This window comes from Gobio gobio (assembly GCF_949357685.1).
Source record: "Gobio gobio genome assembly, chromosome: 4".
NCBI lineage: Eukaryota > Metazoa > Chordata > Actinopteri > Cypriniformes > Gobionidae > Gobio > Gobio gobio.
This window is the reverse complement of record NC_137100.1, coordinates 67,351,429-67,361,821: the sequence shown is the minus strand read 5'-3', so window position 1 is coordinate 67,361,821 and position 10,393 is coordinate 67,351,429.

Here is a 10,393-nt window from a genome sequence, read left to right as displayed (position 1 = left end):
AATTGGAACATCATGACTGGGTCGCTCACCGTCATTGGAACATTCGCCATAGTTGGAACATATAATATACACACACACATATATATATATTACACATATATAAATGTGTAAAATATAAATATAAATAAGCTTAATGATATTATTGTGGGTTTCAATTAAGATTTAATTACTAAAAAGCTTTTTTGGTTGTGGGATGGAAGTTCGCACCAATTCTGTAGAATGGCCCACCTAAGAACACCTTACCGGGGAGGTTTGGAAATAATGTCGGCGAACATCCTTGTGTTGGGAACGCTCGGGCAGATGTTGAATCTGGTGGGTTCTGCATCAGCGCAGAAACACCTGGTAATGGTACAGAGCGAGCGGTTAGTGAATTCGCCCGGAACGGCCCTTCTCATCGTCACATGTGTCTCGTCCACTGCCTTATGAGACCTGCAGACTCTGATTGTATTTGATATTGTGTTTTCTCAGCAGTGTTGTGTGTGTTATTGACAGTATTTCCCAGTGCCGCTGTATCTCTGACCTTCTTAATCGCAAGTGCATTTCGGTTGGGCTTTATATGGCGTTTCTCTTCGAGCTGCGGACACACATTAGGGCTGCTTAGAGGATCAACATTTCCTGATGATTTCCTCACTCCCCCTCATCCCAGATGTCTTTCTTTCTTCAGTTTTTTGAGGAAACCATAACTGCACATAATGGACTTCAATGGGAACCAACATTTGAAGGTCCAAATCACTGCAGTGTCAAAGGATGGGCTTCAGAGGCTCTGACCGATCCCAGATGAGGAATAGAGTCTGATCTAGACAAACCATTGGCCACATTTACAACACACACACAGATTTACATACTTTTAACCACAAACGAGCGACTTCGGTGTCGTTCTTCTTCACAGCGTATGATGTCATCGGGTCGGAAAGGTCACATGACGTGCCGAAAAACTGCATCTCATTTTCACCTCCAACTTTAAAATCGCTGGACATCGTTGTTTCCCCTTTATTTGTGTAAAGGGCGTTTGATTTAGTCTTTGCACATTCGTTTTAACACTGGGTCTGTATGTCATGTGACCTTTCCGATGTGATGACATCATACACCATGAAGAAGAACAACACCGAAGTCACACATTTGAGGTTAAAAGTGTATAAATGTGTATTTTTGTTGTAAATGTGGCGATGGTTTGTCTAGATCAGACTCTATTCCTCGTCTGGAATTGGTCAGAGCCTCTGAAGCCCTTCCTCTGAAACTGCATTGATTTGGACCTTCAGCCGTTGGTTCCCATTGAAGTCCATTATGTGCAGAAAAATCCTGGAATGTTTTCCTCAAAAAACTGAAGAAAGAAAGACATCTTGGATGAGATGGAGGAGAGGAAATCATCAGGAAATGTGAACTAATCCTTAATTTCTCTCCGTCTCTTTTGAAGATATTGTAACAGATGTATTTATTGAAAAGTGTTGAGAAATATCTGTAAAAACAAATGTGAAAAGAGTTTTAAGTATTATTAATCGTGGGAAGATTAACGTATGTGAATGCTCATGGAGATTTCAGTTCCGACGTTCATTGATTGATTCGCCTGAAGCTGCTTTTAGTTTTCCTGGAGTCTCTGAATCCTGCCGTTGGGACGTCGATGGAGTTGTTGTAGTCGCTCAATTGTTGCCAATGATCCGCAGACTCATGCTTTAGCATTAACAAGTGCAAGTGTAACAGTTTTGGAGGGAATTAAAACACTCATTTCGCTGCCATCTTGTGGTTGAAATAAGCAAAGGCCATAAAAATGTGTTTTTTAATATTTTACTAAGAAGCTATGATTCATATGGATTAATATGTTTCTGCGGATGCATGATGCTTGTAACTAAAACCAGCCCTCATTTATAATACTCAAACAATATTGAAATATGTACTAGATTCATGATGATGAGGTTAAACACAGAACTGTATTAGTTAGGGATGGGAGAGTACATATTTAATTTGTTATGGAATATGTGCTAAATTGTACTAGGATAATTCATCCGTGTGTTATGAAGTACTGTAATATGATGTGAATGTGTGTGAAAGCCTTTGAAAAGCCACTGCCCCGATGTACATAACTGTTTTATATTTATTTTCTGTTCATGGACATGGGAATGAATCCCTTGCTTTTAATAAAATGTTGATGAACGTTATATTAAGCACTCGTCTTCTTCATCAGAGGTACTTCTACCATCCAGAGGAAGTGAACATGCACTGCAAATGCTGTAGGGAACATCGATACATCACAGGAAGTGGAGAGGCAAATTTACCCAGAAGTCATTGCGCATCACTCCAGCACTCAAAGAAGTTGATGTATTATAAATAAAAACTGGAAAAATAAATCATCAGTATTCACAGCCTTTGCTCAATGCTCTGTTGAAGCTCCTTTGGATCCAATCACAGCCTCAGGTGTTTCTGAGATTGATGATAAAGTTTCTCCGGTTCTTCTGTGCAGGATCTCTCGAGCTCCATCAGGTTGGATGGGGAGCGTCTGTCATTTTCATCTCTCAGAGATGGTCAGGTTTGGGCTCTGGCTGGAGTTATCTTGGGTCGTTGTCCTGTCGGGAGATGAACCTTCGGCCCAGTCTGAGGTCCAGAGCGCTCTGGAGCAGGTCTTCATCAAGGATTCATCTTTCCCTCGATCCTGACAAGTGTCCCAGTTCCTGGGGCTGAAACACACCCCCACATCATTATGCTGCCCCCACCGCTTCACTGTAGGGATGGGATTGGCCTGGGTTCCTCCATTCAGCCCAAAGAGTTAAATCTGTGTTTCATGTTCAGATCTCTCAGAGATGGTCAGGTTTGGGCTCTGGCTGGAGTTATCTTGGGTCGTTGTCCTGTCGGGAGATGAACCTTCGGCCCAGTCTGAGGTCCAGAGCGCTCTGGAGCAGGTCTTCATCAAGGATTCATCTTTTCCTCGATCCTGACTAGTGTCCCAGTTCCTGCGGCTGAAACACACCCCCACATCGTTATGCTGCCCCCACCGCTTCACTGCAGGGATTGGATTGGCCTGGGTTTCTCCCTTCAGGCCAAAGAGTTAAATCTGTGTTTCATGTTCAGATCTCTCAGAGATGGTCAGGTTTGGGCTCTGGATGGAGTTATCTTGGGTCATTGTCCTGTTGGGAGATGAACCTTCGGCCCAGTCTGAGGTCCAGTGCGCTCTGGAGCAGGTCTTCATCAAGGATTCATCTTTCCCTCGATCCTGACTAGTGTCCCAGTTCCTGCGGCTGAAACACACCCCCACATCATTATGCTGCCCCCACCGCTTCACTGTAGGGATTGGATTGGCCTTGGTTTCTCCCTTCAGGCCAAAGAGTTAAATCTGTGTTTCATGTTCAGATCTCTCAGAGATGGTCAGGTTTGGGCTCTGGATGGAGTTATCTTGGGTCATTGTCCTGTTGGGAGATGAACCTTCGGCCCAGTCTGAGGTCCAGAGCGCTCTGGAGCAGGTCTTCATCAAGGATTCATCTTTTCCTCGATCCTGACTAGTGTCCCAGTTCCTGCGGCTGAAACACACCCCCACATCATTATGCTGCCCCCACCGCTTTACTGTAGGGATGGGATTGGCCTGGGTTCCTCCATTCAGGCCAAAGAGTTCAATCTGTGTTTCATCAGACCAGAGAATTGTGTTACTCATGATCTGAGATCCTCCCTGACTAAGGCCCTTCTCCCCTGATCTCTCAGCTCTAGGAAGAGTCCTGGTGCTCCCAAACGTCTTCCATGTACGGATGATGGAGGCCACTGAGCTCACTGGGACCTTCCCCAGATCTGAGCCTCCATACAATCCTGTCTCTGAGTCTACAGATGATTCTTTCATGGCTTGGTTTGTGCTCTGCACTGTTACCTGCGGGACCTTATATAGACAGGTGTGTGCCTTTCCTCATCATGTCCAATCAGCTGAACTGACCACAGGTGGAGTCCAGTCGAGCTGTAGAAACATCTCAGAGCTCAATGAGTGTCATGGCAAAGGCTGTGAATACGTGATTTTTTTCGTTTTTTATTTTTAATAAATTTGCAAAGATTTCAAACAAACTTCTTTCATGTTGTCATTATGGGGTACTGTTTGTAGAATGGAGGAAAAAATCACATTCATTCACATTCATTTCATAGTTCTGTATTTATACACCACTACCAATGTAAGAGATTGCTGTAAGATATTTAATCTTCTGCTCACCAAAGCTGCGTTTATTAGATCATAACTCCAGTAAAACAGTGTAATATTCCTCCAGTGTAGATCATCTGTTCTCTATGTGAATATACAGTAAAGTGTCATTTATTCCTGTGATATAATCATAATTACTCCAGTCTTCAGTGTCACATGACCCTTCACTAATCATCAAGAGACTTTTATGATTATTATTGAAACATTTCATATTTTTGAAACTGATACATTGTATTTCTCAGGATTCTTTGATGAATAGAGAGTTCAAAAGAACAGCGTTTATTTGGAATATAATCTTTTTTAACATTATAAATGTTGTTAATGTTACTTTTGATCATGATTATTAATAGACCCTTTTCACAGACTATGACGCGTTTCGCAAATCCTGCAACGTTTTTTGTATTTAATTTTTTTTTTTTATATATGTACATTTATAACAATAATACTTTGCATTTTATTACTTTTGCATCAAATAAAAAAAAAAACAAGTCACCGCTGCCGTGAGGGTGTTTCTAATACAATGTCTATGGGAGTGATGGTAAAATTAACATCTTTCTCTCTTTTGACGGCCGTTATCAATCTCGCTCTATTCTTACCCTCTTTTTGAAAGTTTTGAGATCACTATTGTGGAGTTTTTCTTTTGCTATTTGAGCAAATGGACACACACACACACACACAAAAAAAAAAGTAATGTATTCTCTCATTCAAAGCTGTAATATTTAACCCAACTATGACGACTTCCGCTCTGAGAAACCCGGAAATGTGAAAAGGGTCTATTAAATGATCAATTAAGTATTCATTTCTTTCTTTCTTTTAAACGGTAGTTTATTTGCAGAAGTATATCACACCATCATACCTCAAACTCCTCTAATATGATCTGATGATGTGTCAGGGCGTTTTGAGTGAACTTAAGCTTCAACGCGCAGTGAACACTGCATAGGGACCCTTGAATGGGAACACAGCTTTATCAGCCACCCAGGGGTGCATTTCCCAAAAGCATCGTTTGCCAACTATGGTCGCAAGTTCCATCGTTATCAACACAGTTCAACCAGTCGGTGTTTCCTGAAACCAACGAACATTCGCAAACAGCGTCGCAAACTTATGTGGTTGCAACGACAGCTCTTGACCTGATGTGGTTAGAAGCAGTTTCTTGTTTGCATGACATGTGGACTTAAAGGGATAGTTCACCCAAAAATGAAAATTAGTCCATGATTTACTCTCCCTCAAGTCATCCGAGGTGTGTATGACATTCTTCTGTCAGACGAATAAAATCTGAGTTATATTTAAAATGTTCTGGCTAATCCAAGCATTATAATAGCAGTAATAGTTGTTCTGTTTTTGAAGTCCATAAAAAGTGCATCTATCCGTCATATAACTGCTCCACGCGGCTCTGGGGTGTTGATAAAGGCCTTCTGAAGCGAATCGATGCGTTTGTGTAAGAAAAATATCCATATTTAAAAATGTATTTCATTTTTTTCTATGTCTCTGCATCAGCCGTGCCATCACTTCCGGCGAATAAGGTCAAAACACCGGCGTGATCATAGATATATACATAGATTCCTCATTAGTGCCTGTGCGGATCGGTCGAATGAGGCATCTACGTATATATATATATATATATCTATCTATGATCGCGCCAGTATTTGACCTTATTCACCGGAAGTTATGGCGCTGGGAATACTAGATGACATTCGTCTGATAAGAGGTAAAAAAATAACAAAAACTGTTGGGTTTCTCGCAGAAACCGATCGTTTCGTGTCTTAATTCACCCAAAAATGAAAATTCTGTCATCATTTACTCATCCCCAAGTTGTTCAAAACCTGTATTTGTTTCTTTGTTCTGTTTAACACAAAAGAATATATTTAGAAGAATAGCAGATAGAGCAACCATTGACTACCATAGCAGGGGAAAAAAATACTATGGTAGTGAATGGTTGCTCTATCTGTTTTGTTACAAACATTCTTCAAAATATCTTCTTTTGTGATCAGAAGAACAAAGAAACTCATACAGGTTTGGAAAAACTTAAGGGTGAGTAAATGATGACAAAATTAGCATTTTTGGGTGAACTGTCCCTTTAAGCCACGAGCCGCATGGTTTAATAAGGATCCGTATGTCTGTGTGTTTCATACAATCAAGTTTGCCTTGACAATCTTTCCTTGTCCAGTTCATTTCTCCAAACTTTGTCCCTCAACTTCAGTCCACCGTTACATTGGTGTTACTTGCCCTTTAAAATTCTAATCACACGCCCTACATCACATGACTTGCTTGAAGTGACATCATTTCCTTGGAGGGAAAGCAACTCCAACAACAAGGTAAGAATCACTTTTAAAACCTTTTTGTAAAACCAGAGCCATAGAAAAACAACTCCATGCTGTCAATCTGTTTGAATAGGATTAAGCAGGATAGACAGCAGTTTCACTATATTTGCAGATATTTCTGGTAAATATTAACTCAATATGTGCATCGACTTCAACTGGGCTTTACAGTGGCATTTTATTCTGGGGAGAGATGTTGATTAATGTTTTTTTTTGAGTGATCTGGTTATTTTATGTGGGTCATGTGAGTGCATGATTTTACAGCGTTGAGTGTTGTAGCCAATCACGGGCATTTCTGTTGAAAATAATGACCGGTCATACGTTTAATTTACCAGGAATGAGAATCCATATCGATCAAAACAAGTTTTATATAGTCTCAAAACGCTGAATTAATTTTAGTGCAGGTTTACGTTTTACACGAATCTTCCCATTATCTACAAATCCTCTCTTCATAACAAACAAAGCACAGATTTAAATAAAGATTTATTGTGAAGTTTAGTCAGAAGTTTTAGTTTTTCATGAGACTGTGATTTTCCCTACAATTAGCCTATATATTTAACACTTGAGTACAAATACAGTCACAAAAATAGTTCCCTTACGAGAGTACTCTCGTATTGCGTTTTGCTAAAACGCTATGGGGGAATTCCTTTCCTCGAGATATTGAAGCAAATTTTTATCCAAAAATACCATGTACACGCAGTGCAGCTGCACAACTCTCAGCAGGAAGCAGCTGCGTGCTTATTGGCTGTGCCGCTGCAACTGCAGCAACCTATGGCGAGACCGTGGGGCGGGACGGACCAATCAGGTCCTTCCAAATTCCCGCCACAAGGGGCAACAGAATTTGCATAGCCAAGGGTATATAAGACCCACTCTCGCAAGGTTAGTCAGATTAATTCTTCTTCAGCGACTTGCAATCGTTGAGCTCCGGATCGAAGCCCGCCGTCGACACGCACCCAGCGGAACACGCAGCCTGAGGATGTCGGATTCTCCGCCTTCAGCCTGCCTTCCAGCTGCGCCATCCGGCATTAAAATATCCTTTATACTATGTATGTGTGTTTATGATATGTGCGTTGCTGCCAACGCCACTTCTAAGAGCTTCTAGCTCTCCACCTCTCTTCTCTCGTGCCGCCGCGTGTTTACGCCGCGAACAGAGAACATTGGTCCTCCGCCGCTTCAAATAAAGCCGAGGACAGACGGAGCGCTCCTCTTCTCTCGTTCCGTCGCGCTAAGGCGCCGCGGACAGAGAATGTGATAACCCCGCCGCTCTATGGCGCCGCGGGCATACGGAGCTCTCCCTTTCTCTCGTTCCGTCGCGCTGAGAAGCGCCGCGGACGGAGAAGGTTTTCCCCGCCGCACTGATGATGCCGCGGGCATACAGAGTTTCACTCCTTCCTCTCTCATCCCCACCGCTCTAAAATGGCCGTGGACAGAGAACATTATATTCCCGCTGCGGACATACAGAGCTCTCCCTTCCTCTCATTCCGTTGCGCTGAAACGCGCCACGGACCGAGAAGGTTATATCCTCGCTGCGCTGATGACGCCGCAGATAAATGGAGCTCTCCACGCGCCTCCCTCTCTCTCCTCCGCCGCTCTAAATGGCCGTGGACAGAGAATGTTATTCCCGCCGTGCTAATGGCTCCGCGGGCATACGGGGCTTTTCACTCGCTCCTTCTCTTACTCCGCCGCCCTGAAATGGCCGCTGACAGAGAATGTGATACTGCCGCCACGCGGATGGAAGATGTGCACTTCTACACACGAGTGAACTCAACATAAGCTCTCCTCACTCTTCCTTCTCTCTCGCCCCGCCGCCCTGATATGCCGCGGGCAGAGAATGCTAGAGGAGAGGCATGCGAACTCAGGCTGCTGGATATACCGAGAACGCGCTTACGTCACAGCCGTTCTCGCTGCAGCGCGCGCTTGCTGCCAAAGGTAAACAGCCTTATATGGCAGCGCGCGCTCTCTGCACAGCGCGCGTTCGCTGACTAGAGCGCGTCATAACACGCGCTCTCCGTCTGAGCATAACGATGTCATAAAATGGCTGCCAAGCTTGCGCCTTTTTTCCCTCAAATATCACTTCTCCCAGTTCCCCTATTCAGGCGGCTGGAGTGGTTCAACACTGTAGGCAATGTGTCCACTACATAGTGTGCACTCCTGCATAAGCACTGTTAATTCAGTGCCACAAATCACTCAATAAACCTGATATTCTCCCAGTTCCCTTAGTTCAGGTGACTGGAGATGTAACATTGCAATAACTAGCCTGTGGCCAAACATGCTCAGTTGCACATTGACGCTGTTATGCGTTTACCACTGTGAATTCGCTCGCTGGCCTACGCCGCGAATACTCTAATGTAGTGGCGCCCATTATACAGTGCGCGCCACGACACATTATTTACAATGAATCAGAGCTTTTCTAGTGGCTAGGTAGACCCGCGCCTGCAGAGCACGCGCTATCCATTAGCCCTGCCGCTAACGTGCACGTGGACTAATCCGCAAGAATGCGTCCACTTTACAGTAACACTATCTAAACACAGTGTTACGAGTTCGTCTGTAGGCAGGTGCCAACATCAAAGTTGTACCCCTACACTCAAGCGCTTCCCTATGTTCCCCAGCTCCCTGCACTCAGGCGGCTGGAAACATTATTCCTACAATCGACGAGCCCGCAAACAAACGCGCTCGCCTGTACACATGCACCATTTCCCCGGCAACACAAAGCGTTCGCCGCTATTCTGCGTTCTCCGGCCCCCTGCACTCAGGCGGCTGGGAACACTATTTCCCTATTTACTATTTATGAGCCCGTGAGCAACGTGCTCTTCTGTACACAAACACAATCCCCTTGGTAAGCGCCACTTCCAAGGCGACCCAATAAGGCGTGCGTCACCATTCAGTGCACGCCGCCTCTCACAGTGCTACTAGCACAATGCATCCGGGCTAACAGGTCCCTGTTACTCAGTGACCCGCCCCACAAATTAATTCAACCCTTGGCTTCGATAACAAGGTTACTCGCTACAGTTCGCTCACAGACCACCGTGCTTTCGCACTGTGGTAGAGACAGCGGTGAGAAGTGACATGAGTCACGTGCTTCGAACCGAAATATCAAACTGTTAAATTAAGGGAGCGGTGGAAACCGTGCACCCCTCACAGAGCGAGTCAGGCTTTTACAGTCGCTACTTCCTTGTGCCAAAAGAAGGGTGGTGGTCTCAGGCCATTCTAGATTTCAGACATCTGAACAAAGCCCTTATGAAGCGCCCGTTCAGAATGTTGAGAATGAAACAAATCCTCGCGCACATCCGCCGGGTGATTGGGTTTTCACTGTGGATCTAAAGGATGCCTTTTTCCACATTTAAATAGCCCCTCATTACAGGCCATTCTTGAGATTCGCCTTCGAGGGGAAAGTTTACCAATACAAGGTGCTACCTTTTTGGTCTATCTCTGACTCCCCGCACGAAGTGCATGGAAGCGGCGCTAACCCCGCTGAGGCTTCGGGGAATGAGAATTCTCAATTATCTCGACGACTGGCTCAGAATAGCTCAGTCAGAGATACAGTTGTTAAACCACAGATCTTGGCTTCTCAACCATTTAGAATGCTTGGGACTCAGAATCAACGTGGCAAAGAGTTTATTGTCTCCCACACAGAAAGTTTCGTTTCTGGGAACAGTATTGGACTCACTGCAGATGAGCGTGCGACTGACGTCACAGCGCGCGCTCTCTGTTCAGAACCGAGCGGTTTCTCTCAGGTCCGGTGCACACATTCCTCTCAAACACTTTCAGAGGATGCTGGGTCTCATGGCCTCGGCGGCGCTAGTTCTCAGACTGGGTCTGTTGCACATGCGCCCCCTACAGCACTGGCTGAATCGCCGCGTTCCAGCTCACGCATGGCTCTCGGGCCGATTGCAAATCAAGGTAGACCACAGCTGTG